This window comes from Petaurus breviceps, unplaced genomic scaffold (assembly GCF_028583685.1).
Source record: "Petaurus breviceps papuanus isolate PSGF00001 unplaced genomic scaffold, PetGlider_PUasm1.0 90825, whole genome shotgun sequence".
NCBI classification, from domain to species: domain Eukaryota; kingdom Metazoa; phylum Chordata; class Mammalia; order Diprotodontia; family Petauridae; genus Petaurus; species Petaurus breviceps.
In genome coordinates this window covers 7,629,681-7,641,332 of record NW_027187353.1, presented here as the reverse complement: position 1 = coordinate 7,641,332, position 11,652 = coordinate 7,629,681, and the positions used below count along the sequence as shown (strand labels likewise).

The 11,652-nt window shown below is 39.6% G+C and overlaps 1 pseudogene; it reads left to right on the top strand.

Annotated features, from left to right (window-relative positions):
- The first annotated feature begins 513 nt into the window (after window positions 1-513).
- On the top strand, window positions 514-2,206 carry LOC138148532 (eukaryotic initiation factor 4A-II pseudogene; annotated as a pseudogene).
- Window positions 2,207-11,652: the final 9,446 nt, after the last annotated feature.

The window sequence follows — 11,652 nt, the reverse complement described above, 5'->3', positions numbered from 1 at the left end:
CTCTTTCTCTGGATGCAGATAGTGGCTTTCTTCATATGTCCTTTATTGTTAATTTAGTTATTTACAATAGTGAAAATGACTTATTCACTCAATGTCATTCTTAAAACAATATTAAATGATGGAAAAATGATGGCCCAGACTTCACAGAGCCACTTCAAAGGGGAATTCCTCCCCTTGGTAGTATGTAGCAACAAGGTCCCAGTCCTCCTGTGCCTATGTATGAAGTGATTCTCTCCCACATGCCTAGAGCCATGCAAGGGATATTGACAACAGTGCCACATGTTTTCATGACAGCTGTCATCCCCCATGTGACAGTAGTGAAGGAAGAACAGAAAAGAGGAGGAGATGGGGTGAGTTCTGTGGTTTAAAAGAAGAATGACATATGGTGCTTTTTAAACATGAACTAAGAAGTGCACACCCAATCACACCACATGTAAGTGACAGAGATGTCAAGTGACTTGCTTAAATCCACATAGTAATGCCGAGATTGAAAATTCCCATTCTCGTTGGTGGCTACATGGATTATAACAGAGACTATGGCGGCCCGGAACGCATGGACCCCAATAGTGTCATCGAGAGCAACTGGAACGAAATCTTGGACAACTTCAATGATATGAATCTCAAGAAGTCTCTGCTCCGTGGCATCTATGCCTACGGGTTCGAGAAGCCGTCGGCCATCCAGCAGAGAGCCATCATCCCCTACATCAAAGGGTATGATGTGATTGCCCAAGCGCAGTCAGGGACTGGCAAGACCATCCTGCAACAGTTGGAGACTGAGCTCAAGGAGACCCAGGCACTGGTATTGGTCCCCACCAGAGAGCTGGCTCAACAGATCCAGAAGGTAATTTTAGCCCTTGGAGACTATATGGGAGCAACATGTCATGCCTGCATTGGTGGAACCAATGTTCGAAATGAAATGCAAAAACTGCAGGCTGAGGCACCACACGTTGTTGGAACTCCTGGGCGAATGTTTGGTATGTTAAACAGAAGATATCTTTCTCCAAAATGGATCAAGATGTTTGTTTTGGATGGAGCAGATGAAATGTTGAGTCGCAGATTTAAGGATCAAATCTATGAGATTTTCCAGAGATTAAGTACAAATATTCAGGTTATGTTGCGCTCTGCCACAATGCCAACTGATGTGTTAGAAGTGACCAAAACGTTCATGAGAGATCCTATTCTAATTCTGATGAAGGAAGAATTGACCCTTGAGGGAATTAAACAATTCTACATTAATGTTGAAAGAGAGGAATGGAAGCTGGATTCTCTTTGTGTATGAGACACTGACCATTACACAGGCTGTTATTTTTCTGAACACAAGACGAAAGGTAGATTGGCTGACTGAAAAAATGCATGCCAGGGATTTCACAGTTTCTGCTCTGCATGGTGATATGGACCAGAAAGAGCGAGATGTTATCATGGGGGAGTTCAGATCAGGATCAAGCCGGGTTCTGATCACTACAAACTTGTTGGCTTGTGGGATTGATGTGCAGCAAGTATCTTTGGTTATAAACTATGATCTACCTACCAATCGTGAAAACCATATTCACAGAATTGGCAGAGGTGGTTGCTTTGGGCGGAAAGGTGTGGCTATAAACTTTGTTACTGAAGAAGACAAGAGTATTCTTCATGACATTGAGACTTACTACAGTGGAGGAGATGCCAATGAATGTGGCTGATCTTATTTAATCCCTGGGATGAGATGGTTTTGAATGCAGTGCTCGTTGTTGCTGAATAGGCGATTCATAATGTGCATTGTGCTTCTTTCTTTGGGAATATTGAATCTTGTCTTAATGCTCATAATGGATCAGAAATACAGATTTTTGATAGCAAAGCGACTTTAGTCGTGAGCTCTTGTGGAGAAAGAGCTACTGGCTTTCTCCTTTAGAGTTAGACTGTTGGGGTTGGGTGTAAAAGATATGGGGTCTGTAAAATCTTTCTTTATTAGAAATTTATTTCTTAGTCCTGTAGAAATGATTGTATTAGATTTTCTCTATCATTTAATAATTTACTTTTGGACTAAAAGATATAAGTGCTGTATAAAATCAGCCAATTATGTTAAGCTAGCATATCTGCCTTTATCGTGTTAGTCAGTAGACTGAATAGGAAAGGCTTTTCAAATGGACTAATTTTCTTTTTAAGAAAGCATTTGAATGCATTTTGTTTGGTATTGTATTTATTCAATAAAGTATTTAATTAGTGCTAAGTGTGAACTGGACCCTGTTGCTAAGCCCCAGCAAGCAATCATAAACTAAGTAGGGTTAAACCCAGTAAAATTGCCATATTGCACATATCTTAATGAAGTTTGAATGTTCAATAAATTCCTTGTATATTCAAAAAAAAGAAAATTCCTATTCTCAGAGCACCAGCTCACTAGCAAAGGGAGTGGAAGTAAATTACAGCCAACCTAAACATTTCTGAGGGAAAAACCCTCTAGTTTTTTTTTTTTTTGAAACATCCAAGTCAAAAGTTTCCTCTCTTTCTTCTCGTTAGTCACTAGCATGAATGTTAGCAGCAGATTTCTCTGTCAAACACTAACCCAATATTTGAGTTTTGCCATTAAACTTGGAGCCCTGGAGGACAGACAATGACACATAGGTCAAAACCTTAAAGAATAACAATCATTTTCAACTAAACCCTGGAAAGATTTGTGTTTCACAAATCTCTTAGCAATGGAGTTCAATAACAAAAGATGTATCTGGAAGGACAACTGATATGAAATGAAATTTCAGTAGCAAGCCTAACTTAATTTCTGCTATTGTAATTAAAACACTTTTACTAAATATAAATACTTAGTCAAAATAAAACTTCTCATTGGAGTCATTCCTGATGAATTGCTCCAAGCTTTGAGCCTTCCCTTGTTACAAAAACAAAGTTGGTTAAGACTAACTGATTCAGAGGCTGCATCTGACAGCAAGGTAACATTCTGTACCATTGGTCCCCTGCCTCTGTGTAAGATGAAGAAGGTAGGTTTCCTTTTCTGTTCTACAGAGGTAATAAATCAATATAAATTTATCAGTCAGGTATCATAGGCCAAGCGCTATGCTACATCCTGGAGACACAAAGACAAAAAATGAAAAAGCCCCTCCTCTCAAGGAACTTTTATTCTATCATGGGAAATTTATATATACACACATACATATATATATACACACAAATACCTATGCATGTGTGCATATATACATATATGCCTTTATGTACGTGCATGTACACATGTGTAAAATTACATGTGTGTTTCTATAAGCACATGCTTGTCTGTGTGCATGTGTACATGTATTCATATATACATGCACATGTGCATGTGTACACACATACATACACATATATACATATAAAATAATGCAAGAAGTTATGGAAATGAAGGCATTGGAAGCTGAAGAAAGGATAATAGGGAGCATTTATATACTTTAAAGTTCACAAAGCACTTTATGTAAATTCTCTCCTTTGATCCTCACATCCTGGGAAATAGATGCTATTACTATCCTCATTTTAAAGATGAGTCAACCGAGATCGATAGCCATTAAATGACTTGTCCGGTATCATAATAAGTGTATGGGGCAGGATTTGGACATTGGTATTGATGATGCCAAGTCCAGTTCTCTAACCACCAACCCATCCAGCTGCCTCGGGAAAGGCTGGTGCTGAGCTTCAAAGAAAACTAGGGATTCTGGAAGGCATGGAAAGAATGATCAAAACTGTTCAGCACCTAGTATTATGTCTTGCACATAGTAGACACTTGCTTACTGAACCAAAAACAAAACAAAAATACAATTGCTTCAAATCTGTATTGGGGGAGTGAGGGATAGGGGTGGGATACTTAAACAATGAAGTTACATTTTTGTCAGAGTATGCCCAAAGCATAGCAAGTACCTGAAATATAGCAGGGTTTTAATAAATGTTTATTGAATGAGTGGCAAATGAATGCATAGTTCTGGTCAAAGAAAATTCTAAGTAAATTAGAATAAGACACCATTGGGAGAAGTAAAGCCTTTCATAGATTGCAAACTTTTGGAGAACAAGAGTGGGGTCTGTGCATTTCTCTCAGCATAGAGTCTAGTACAGTACCGTACCACCTCTAAAAGGTGTTTTATTAGTACTTTAAAATATCCCGCAACCGGACCCAGATGACTCCGAAGGAGAAAGTGAAGCTGATGACCTTGCACAACCCTCCCTTGCTTAAATCTAATTCACTTGAAAGTCATGGCATCACCTCCCTGATGTCATGGTCCTCTTCAAGAACAAAAGACAAACAATAACAAAAAAATGATACATAGGAATGAAGTTACATTGCATGATGGGTAAAGACTGGTCTCAGAGTCAGAAAGACTTAGGTTTGAATCTGACCTCGTGACATATATGAGCTGCAGAAGTATGGACAAGTCACTTAATCTCTCAAAGATCTGGGCAACTAGTTTTTTACTATAAATTATCCATCTGCATTGGAAAGTAGAGTTATCACTCCAGGCATTCCCTATATCCCCTAAATCACAGGTACAGTCCCCCCCCCAAAAAAAAAAGGGAAGGGGGAAGGCCATAGAAAGAAATTTTCCTTCCTCCTGTTTAAAAATTCTTCTTTCTACTAAAAGACATGGCAAGTATGATAACTAAATCCATGTCAATAATCTTTCAAAGACCATGTGTGTGGTCAACATAAAAAGCACAGAAAGGTTGAAGAAGGACAAATACTGTCTGGACTTTTTCGAAAGGAAAGCGAATGGAGCCTAAATCATAGGCCAGTGAGCTTAACTTTGATTCCTGGCAAAATTCAGGAATGAGTTGTGAAAGAGGTCGGTGACCTTCTAAAAGAGGATGGGGTCATCACAAGGAGCCAGCCTGGCTTTAGAAAGAACAGGTTATGCAAGATCAGGAAATTCATTGTGGATTGTGGATTTTTAGAGCTGAGAGGGAATTTGGGGATCGCATAGGGCAAAGCTTTCATTTTACAGCTATAGAAACTGAGGCCTAGCAAGGTGAAGTAAAGTACTTTGCCCAGGATCACTCAGATAGTAAATGACAGAGCCAAGTCTAGAATCCCAGCCCAGCAGTATTTTTAGTCTACTAGGTTTCCTTGCTAACCTAATTTCCTTTGCTTAAGGTTATTCAGCTAGTAGGTCAGAGAATGTCATAGATATAATTTACCCTGGGTTTTTATAAATATTTGGCAATATGCTGTCATAATATTCTTGTGGAAAATGTGGAGAGATGTGGGATAGACAATAACACAATTAGGTGGATTCAAAATTGGTCAAATGGCCAGATCCATTAAGGGCTTGAATACCAACTTGAAAGGAAGCATCTAGTAGAGTAATGCTGTTATCTGTGGTCAACTCTGTGCTACTTACTAATCATCTTTATAAATGACTTAAATAAGTATATAGTAGGTATTTGTAACAGGGTCAGCTAGGTGGCACAGTATATAGAATGCCAGGCTTGAAATCAGTAAGACCTGAGTTCAAATTTAGCCTCAGGTAGCTGTGTGACATTGGGCAAGTCACTTAACCCTTTCTGCTTCCATTTCCTCATCTGTAAAATGAGCTGGACCATGAAATAGCAAGCCACACCAGTATCTCTGCCAAGAAAACCCCAAATAAGAGTCACAAAGGGTTGGACATGACTAAAACGAACTGACAACAACAGGTATTTGTAACACATTTATATATGATACAAAGCTGGAAAGAATGGCTAGGTGACAGAATCAGGATTTTTTAAAGGTATTTACAATATAGAGCTTCAGGTCAAATCTAATCACATGAAATTTAGAAAAGCAATTGTGAAATTTTATCCTTGATTTTTAAAAAAGCAGTTCTAAAAATATGAGAGAAGAAGTTATTAAACAGCAGTTAATCTGACAAAGACCTGGAGAATGTTAGTATACTGCAAGTCCAATACAAAATGAAAACATCTATCTGATTTCCAACCAAATTAAGAGAGGCATATGGTCCAGGACCAGGTAGGTGACAGTCTTGCCATACTCTGTTCTCATCAGACCCAGTCTGGTATGTTACATTTCTGAGTGCCTATTTTAAGAAGATGTTGCTAAATTCTGCTTAATCCCAGTTGATAAACCATAGAACATCCTAAAAATGTCTAACTGGGATGGTGAAGGACCCTATTATCATAGAATGTATTTGTATTATCACACAAAAATACATTTTCATATAATGATCAATTAAAGGAACTGAGAATATTTCACCTTATTAAAAACTTGGGAGACCAAGGGAAGTGCAACCAGATGTGACAGAGGCATTCAAGCATATAAAGGAGAGACTCAACTTCTGCTTGGCTCCAGAGGGCAAAACTAGGAATATTGAATGGAAGTTGCCGTTTAAGCTTGTGATGTTAGGATAATAATAATAATTAATTATTACATAATAAAATAGCAAACTAATAATTAAATGATGTTTAATAATTAAACTATCCAAGTGTGTGATAGACTAGCTACAGAAGCACTAGATTCTTCCTCAATGGAGATCCTGAAGCCGAGATTAGATGACCACTCGTAATCAGTCAGTAAACATTTATTAAGCACTGGCTTATGAGGGAATCATGGAGAAGATTACTGTTCAGGTATGGTTTGGAAAAACTGACCTCTGTGGTGCCTTCTGAACCTGCAGTTCTATGATCCTTGACCACAAGGCCTTCAAAGAGTGCATTTGAGAAGCTGCTAAAAGGAGGAAGGAGGAAAAAAGCTTAAGAAGATACGGAAAACGGGGGCAAGTCTGTTAAGAGAATCTGTTTATGTTAAGATGGAACACAGCTTTCCAACAAAGCATAACTTTCCATTTCCCTCCAGAGTTGAGTTATTAAAAATAATCTACTCTGAACTCTCAGCACCTCTCTCAAAAGGCCCCCAACAGATTTAAGGGAGGAAAAAAGGAATGAGAACATTGGGATTTCCAGTAAGGCAGCCGGGCAGAACCGCCTTCCTCAGGCAACTTGGGAAGAACCCCTGCACACACCCCCACCCCCGGAAAATCAGCATGTTTATATACACACAGCACATTCATAATGGATTAAACACACGGAGTCACAAAGGATGCAAGTGAAAGGAAAGAAAAGATTTTTCTCAGGCTACACATACACACACACACACACACACACTTTTAAATATTTCCCAGCCAACCTATTATTTGCTGCAGTGGAAGTCAACTGGTCATTACAATCTGTTTGAAGACATTCCAATGCAGGTTGGGTGCCCTGTAAAGCTATGCAGAAAGGCCCTTTCATGAGTGATGGGGCTCTGCCATTTCTATTTTAAATATTCACCCCAAAAGACCCATTGGTTCATTCCTTAGGGAAACAGAATCTTTTCTACAACACTTTGGCAGGAAATAACAAGCTAATAATACATGCTTTTCTAGTGGTGTTTTTTGGTGTGTTGTTTTTTCTGGACAAAGGATTCTGGAACATATTGATGTACCCTCTCTTCCCTCCCATTTTTTTTTATTTTTGGAGGACACTTGGGGTTAAGCAACTTGCCCAAGGTCACATGGCTAGTTTTTGTGTTAAGTATCTGAGGCCAGATTTGAACTCAGGTTCTCCCGATTCCAGGGCCGGTGCTCTATTCACTGCACCACCTAGCTGCCCCACCTCCCATTTCTTCATCAAAAGGCTGAGTATAGAAAATGCCACTACTCTATATCTCTGTTTTCTTTGGTGCTAAATAGGAAAGCCTCAACTCTTGTCCATAAAATGATGAGGAGGGACTAGATGACCCCTAAGGTTCCCAAGGCAGTGTAGTACAGTGGAGTCAGAAAATCTGAGTTCAGATCTCACCTCCAAGGCTACATGTGTGATCCTGGGCAAGTCATTTCCTATCTCTGAATCTCAGTTTCCTCATCCATAAAATGGGGGTTAGATTAGATAACCTCTAAAGTCCTTTTCTGCCTTAGAGCTATGAAATTATAGTTGATGATGAATGATGAATCATTCCTATGATTCTTGCCCTCCTAAAGCACATTCTAGGAAAATATCTTTGTTAATAGTTAATATTCACAAACTACACTCTGAATCCATTCTAAGACTTCTATTAAAAGGTTGGAAAGAGAGACATGATTTACTATCTGAGACCTTATCCAAAAGGAATGCATCTAATATATGCCTCAAATTCAACATCCCTTCTCCAACCTCTGTGCATCTGCATAGGCTGTGGCTTTTGCCAAGCATATAGTCCCACCTCAACCCAACCCCAGTACTTTTCCTTCAAGGCTCATCTCAGATGCTGTTTCTTCAATGCTGCCTTCCCTGCTCTTCCTCCCCTCTTCAGGTTTCCTAGCACCCCTGCCTCAGTCTCTCCTTGGCCACTCTAATGCAAAGTTTTGTATTGTGCTTTTCTGCCTAAATGGCATATCCCTACTCAGTCACATTGGTACCTTTCTCTGAAGTCATAGAACTTAGTACATGTGATACCTGGCACCTAGTAAGCATTTGATAAAGGCTTGTTGATTGACTGAATGTCCCTCTTCCTAGTAAAAAGGGAGCTCCTTCAAAACAGAGGTTTTCAAGTTCTTGTGGAATGTAATTTGAACATATACAGCTAAAAACTAGATTGTTTCTACACAACCTGAAGCCGCACTGAACTTGAAGGATTCTGAGACTTCAGGAGACCTCGTGGTAGGCAAGGAACCCTAGAATGAAGAACATTAGAATTGGAAGGGACCCAGAATGTCGTCCAATTCAACCTCCGTCTTGGGCATTCTGACCAAATGGTCACTAGACTTAAGGGTTGGAGAAAATGCTAATAAGGCAGATTAAATGTAAAAGTGTATCTTGGGACAGCATGTTTGTTTTGTGTTGTTTTGTTTTGTTTTTTCCTGGAGAGCCAGTTGTTAGACTTTTACTAACATCCCTTGCCTAGTTACCTCACTCAATCACAGCTTGATGGTTTTCCACAACAAGGAATGCCCATTTGAAGACAGTTCTAATTCTTAGGAAATTCCTCCTATTGTAACCCGACTCTATTAACTAATTCAATTCAATTTAATTTAACAAGCATTTATTACCAGCTTTTTTACACATTAACTAAGTATACCAAGTATTGTACTAGGTGTTGGGGATGCAAAAATGTCCCTGTCCTCAAGCAGCTCACATTCTGTGATGGAAAAAACAACATGTACCCAGAGAAATCAGCATAAAATGTACAAAAAAAGTGATAAAGTAATATGCCAAGAGTTGTGTCAACCTCCGGAGCCACAGACAGAACCATCAAGACTATCTCTGCCCTCAGAGATCTTATATTCTAATATAAAAGGGCAAATGACCTAACTGGGTCATTTGGGGCAAGGTGTCTCCTAGTTGCTGGCATTTGAGCTAACCAGGAGTTCCAAGAGGCTGAATTGAGGAGGAAGGCATGAGGAACAGCCAGTGCAAAGACAAGGAGGTGAGCTGTGTAATATTGCATCTAGGGAAGAGTGAGTAGAACAGTTTGGCTTGAACAGTGAGTGTCCAAGGGGGAGTCAAATACGGTAAGCCTGGGAAGATTGGTGAGAGCTAACTGGTGAAATACAGAGAAAATTAAATGTCCCGGCATAGGAAGAATGCTTCTGGTTTGGGGAAGGTTTGAGATGAGGTGTAAAGGGGGAGTAAGGGCAGAGGGGAAATCCTCCAGTTGGCAATGTTGCCACATCCTGGCAGCCGTGCCAAAGGGCAACACCACACAAAGCATACAGAAGGGCTGACCACCGACAACTTTCTTCCTTTCCAAAAGTTTTAAAACTTGCAGATTCAGATTTTTTTCTTCCTATGGGAATGTACCTCCCATTTTATCAGAGAAGTCAGTGTAAAAACAGGATTTGATTTACATTCACTGTGACTAGAATCTGTGCTTCTTTCTAGCTGTCTTCTTGTCATGCCTCCATGCATCCCGGTTTGCACCCTGGGTCCCTAGAGATTCCTGACTGGTGATGCTGAAGGCCTCACCCAACCCAGACCAACCATGCTGCTCTCAGGCTATCTCCTTCATTCCTCATTCCACCCCTGATTCTGGGTAAAGTATTCATCAAATAATTATTCCCATTCCTAAAAAGGACATGTTAATCCATTGCCTCAGGACTCCACTCACAACCCCCCACCACTTCCCAAAGGAAAACACCATTCCCTGGGTCATTGCCTGCCCCCTCCCCCTCACTGTTGTCTTCTCCTTTTAGAATACAAGTTCTTTGAGGGCAAAGATATTCTTGATGGTTGCATTTGTGGCTCCAGAGATTAACACAGTCCCTGGCATATAAAAAGCATTTAATAAATGCTTCAATTCTCAACCAAGATCCCAGAGGGCCAATGACATATAGGCAGAATGAGACATATTTTTAGACATGTCAATATGGGAATTCTGTCAGCTTTACCATACTTATTTGTTACAAGAGTTTTGTTTTGTTTTGTTTTGTCTTCCCAAAAGTGGAAGGGAGAGAGGGAGAAAAAATAAATGCTTAATAACTTTAAAAAATCATTTAAAATATAAATGTTCTCATTCATTCACCTGTTCCATCAAGTCAAACAGACACATGCACTCAAAATATTAAGTCCCTGAGATGCGATTAAAGCAGTCTGGGATTCTATTTAACTTCTCATTCCTTTGATTCAGAAAATATTAAAGCTGCATAAGAGCTGGTCCCATACAAGCCCAGTTAGTTATTCGGTGGCAGACCCCAGATTCATCTCTTTTATTTGCCAGTCCTGGTGCTTTTTTCTACTCCCTCAAAGATTTACATTTTTAGTTACATTTATGACTTACATTTCAATGGAACAAAACAATGACCTCCTGGACAAAGCCAGGGCTGCTCCTACTGAAAAATCTTCTAGGACAATGATTCTCTTGGGGTTTCTTTTTTTGTCCTTATATCCCCAGCTGCTAGCATTCATAGGAGATGGCACCTCAGCTAACCAAGGTTCTAAAAGGCTGAAGTAAGGAGGGATGGCATCCCAGGCATGAGGGTCAGCCAGTACAAAGACAAGGAGGAAGGATGTAGAATGTTACATCTGTGGAATAGCAAATGGAGAGGTTTGGCTCAAACAGCATCTAAGGATGGATTGTGTGCAATAAATAGCATAGTGCCTGGTACAAAATAGGCATTTCAAAAATACTAGTCAATTGATCAAATATTGCCCAGCCCCTAGCCCCAAAAGCATTCACTTTTTAAAATAATACCTAGTGGGGGTTTTTGTAATTTTAAGTTATGGAGGTTTAAAACTGTATTGAGATCTTTGTGACACCATAAAGTTTGCAGAGCCCTGGATATATTCTATTTCATTTGACCCTGACAACAATATTAGGAGTAAGTCCTATAGGCATCTTTATCCCCACTTCACAGGTGAATAAACTGAGGGTCAGTGTTAACCTGAGCCTTACCCATGATCACACAGCCAGGAAGGGTCAAAGGCAAAATCTGAAACCATGCTTTCCTGATTTCCAAGACCAGTCTTCTTTCCATCCCCATTAAAATTCCAAGGTCTTTTTCACACACTTAGCCATGCCTAACTACATCTTGTGCTTGTTAAGCCGATTTCTGACCCCAAACATGGTACTGGATACTTCATTCCATTAAGTTTCATCTTATTTAATTGTGGTGTGTTGATTTAGGTTGTCAAAAAAATTTTGGAGCCTGATTCTCCATTCTGGTGTGTTAGCTACCTTCCAAACACTATGTTAGCTGAAAG